Genomic DNA, 3,793 nt, shown 5'->3' with positions numbered 1-3,793 from the left:
TTTTGATGGACACACGCACAAACAAGATTATGCTTCTAGCATACGTTTCGCAATAGTTCTTCCCACAGTAACTGATGGAGTGTGTGGCTTTTAATTTCTAAAACCACCATGGCAATATTCCAGGATGACAAGGTAAAGATTCATCAGCTCAAACGGTTAAAGAATGTTTGTGAGGGAGCATGAAGAACCATTTTCACACATGAATTGGCACCTCGAGTCCAGACCATTATCATAAATTCATTGGAAGTCTTTGGGGATGTGCAGCAGGAGACTTTACAGAGTGCTAGACATTGTCAATACATGATCTTGACCAAAAAAAAAAAAGATGCTCCTCTTGATGAAAATAAATAGTGTGTATGTATATAGTGCATCCAGAAAGTATTCACAGTACTGTAAATACTTTCCAAATGCACACGTAAAGGAAGATATAAACGCATAACTTCACTACCAACATAAGTTTAACCTTTTAAAATGGACGTCTATACAATAAAGTCATAGCCTATTTTGTATAGGTAGGCTACTCATTTACATATTTCTTTGCGCTGGGTAAAGAAATTAAGAGATCTCACCTGTTTCTACTCCTTCAGCATCTGAACGGTGCATAAAAAAAAGAAAACGGTCACAAACAGATATACAGAAGTTGTTCAACTTTAACTGGATGTCTGTACTGTACATTTATAAAATTATGTCCGGAGAGTGCAAACCCAGCAAGCAATAGCCGTCATTTCACCGTCTAGGCTAACTATAGACCCGATATAGTCCGGCTATGAGTAGCCCACTTTTAGCCAAAATAACCTTGAATTTGCTTACATGTAATTTTTGCCCAAATAACTTGTGAGATGTATGATATTCCATCATGTAAGCAAACTCAACCATGATTACAATGTGTTTGGTTTCATTTCTTTAACATGTTCTATGCGTAGGCTGTGCGTAGCCACGATTTAGCCCCTATACAGACCGGATATTTGTAGCCCACTTTTAGTCAAAAGACAAAACTGATTAATTGTAGTTTTTGGCAATGTAGCGCATGATATTGTTGATATCCCATCATGTTCGCAATGTCAATAATATCTGCAAGATGTGTCATTTCATGACATGGTCTATCTGTAGCCACGATTTAGCTCTGAATTGGACGAGCTACGTGTAGTCTGCTTTTAGCCCACCCATTTGTAAACATTTGAATTAGTATTAGCTTTGCTGTCCCGCATAACATTCACTTAAATTGTAAGACAGACAAATAATATCGTATATATTACTGGTCTCTCTACCATTTTAAGTTAAATAAAAAATGCAATTACAACTCTCAACCGCTAGATGGCAACCGTATCCTGTACTACTGGCAAACGGCAGCTATCGCGAAAAACATTTCTGTCGTGTCAGTTTGATGGGGGTTTTTTTACACCAAAGAAGGAGGAGAACAACAACGGGCAACAGCAAACGTTAAAGGACATTCTTTGGCCTTGTAAGTATGGTTTTTTTTTCTCGTTTTGACGTGTTCATTGAGTACATTATTTGTTATCATGTGTAGGAACCGTGAGATTTTAGCTAGTAATTGTAGTATATAAGCCATGTCGTGGTTAGCTTAACATGCTACATGTACCTGTAGGTAGCCTACCTCCAAGGGGATAAACATGAAACATGTGCAACCTATTATAATTTGTTATGAAAGCTACAAATATACTTTTACTCTTTGGATCATTATATGAAAATTTGTGTTTTTAACTTGGCAAGGCAAATTTGTATAGCACATTTCAACAAGCCAAAAGTGCTTTACATAAAACATAAAATCAACATTGGGTAATGTAAAAAAACAATATAAGAAGACATTTTAACACTTTAAAATAGTTCAATAGAAAATAAAAACATGATAAAATAGGAGAGTAAACGTTACAGTGGAGTGTAAGAAATGTATCATCATTATTCCTTTTCCAGTTAATAAAAGGCAGCGGCAAACAGTAAAGTCTTAAACCTTTATTTTAAATAATTAAGAGTTGCTGCAGCACTGCAGTTTTCTGTGAGTTTGTTCCAGATAAATTGTGCAAAAAAAAAAAATTCTGCTTCTCCATGTTTAGTTTTGACTCTGGGGACAGAAAGCAGACCTGTTCCAGATGACCTGAGAGGATGGTTCATAATGCAGCCGAAGATCAGAAATGTACTTTGACCTTAAACCATTCAATGCTTTAAAAACCAGCAATAGTATTTTAAAATAAATTCTTTGACAGACTGGAAGCCAGTGTAAAAACCTCAGAACTAGAGTGATGTGATCCACTTTCTTGGATTTAAAGACAATAGGTTGATTGAAAATTATCCAGCAATCAGTCAACAAAGCACAACAATAAATATACAGAACACTGACATGCACAGCACATTGCACACACACAGCAATAAAATCAGCTTTCCCAATTGTCTATCTCGTTGTGTTAATGCAACTTGGTGGCTAAAACATGTTTTAAACCCAAAAATGAAAATTCTGTCATTTACTCACCTTCAAGTTGTTTCTTTCGTCTGTTGAACACAAAATATATTTTGAAGAATGTGGGTAATCAAACGTATTTATTTTCCTACTATGAAAGTCAATGGCTATCAAATGTCTGGTTACCAACATTCTTCAAAATATATATATATATTTGTGCGTGTTCAACAGAGGAAAGAAACCCATGCAGGTTTTAAACAACTTGGGGTGAGAAAAGGATGGCTCTCTCTTTAAACATGCCACACACATGTATCTAAAGAGAATGACTTCGTCACAATTACTGTAAATAAAGTAAAACATTATGATGTCAACAACGCTTTTCTTGTGCAATATTTTGCAGATGCCGTGATGACCGACTTCCCAGCGGCAACAGAGTTTGGGTTAAGGAATGCAATAAAGCCAACAATGATGTTTATAAACCAACAAAAGGGTTAACTTTATATTTTGTCATTCTTTATATTTTTTTGTATTATTTTACGTTGTTAATATTCCATATTTCTTATCCTAATTTTATATTTAATTGTATTTTTAACATTTTATTTGGTCATTTTTATGTTTTGATCTTTTTGTATTATCTTAAGTTGTCTATGTTGTTTATGTTCTTTTTCTAAATAAAACTTTATATTTAATTTGGATGGATTGTTATTTATGAAAACCTGTTATATTTGAGTGAAAAGAATCCTTTAGCCATGTTGTTGTCTTTTAGATGTATATGTACTAATTGATGACTAGTCTATTCTTGGGCTATGATTAGACGTCTATTAGATTTTCACTGACAGCCCAAATTCAGCCTTGTTTTAGCCTAGACCCATATTTGCTGTCTATTAGACGTATATATGTAGTCGTTCAATAGCCGTCTAAACTTGGGCTATGATTAAACGTCTATTAGATTTTCACTGACAGCCCAAATTTAGCCTTGTTTTAGCCTAGACGTCTGGGCTGTGTTTTGACGGCTATTAGACGTCTTTTAGACGCAAAATTGCTTGCTGGTAAGTCATATTTTGTATTAAGTACTTATTTACACTTTCTTGTGCGGTGTAATGAAGTTAAAAGACCTTACCTGTGAATCGTTCTCGAGCGACTTTTACGCTCCAGCATACAGAGGGAACCAATAAAACAACAATCAACGAACAGAACAGTCGAGCTGTCATCCTCTCAACCAGCAATCTCACAATGACCTGCTGGGAAATGCGCTGAATTATGAGGGTAGGAAGGATTCTAAAACGAAAACGCGTTTTAAACATCCAAGGTCATGCCTAGCCTAATGACCCTAAAAGCCGCCCAGGTGTGTTTGATTAATAGGGATATGCTGCAAGTGCG

The 3,793-nt window shown here is 35.4% G+C and overlaps 1 long non-coding RNA gene across 1 annotated transcript; it reads left to right on the top strand.

The window, feature by feature from the left end:
* Positions 1–1,313: 1,313 nt before the first annotated feature.
* Positions 1,314–3,463, top strand: LOC307137036. The gene is made up of 3 exons (XR_013817864.1): positions 1,314–1,462; positions 2,073–2,152; positions 2,814–3,463. It is a non-coding gene; the product is annotated as an uncharacterized lncRNA (long non-coding RNA).
* The last annotated feature ends 330 nt before the right edge of the window (positions 3,464–3,793 follow it).

This window comes from Gobio gobio (assembly GCF_949357685.1).
Source record: "Gobio gobio genome assembly, chromosome: 14".
NCBI lineage: Eukaryota > Metazoa > Chordata > Actinopteri > Cypriniformes > Gobionidae > Gobio > Gobio gobio.
This window is presented reverse-complemented; position numbering and strand designations above follow the sequence as displayed.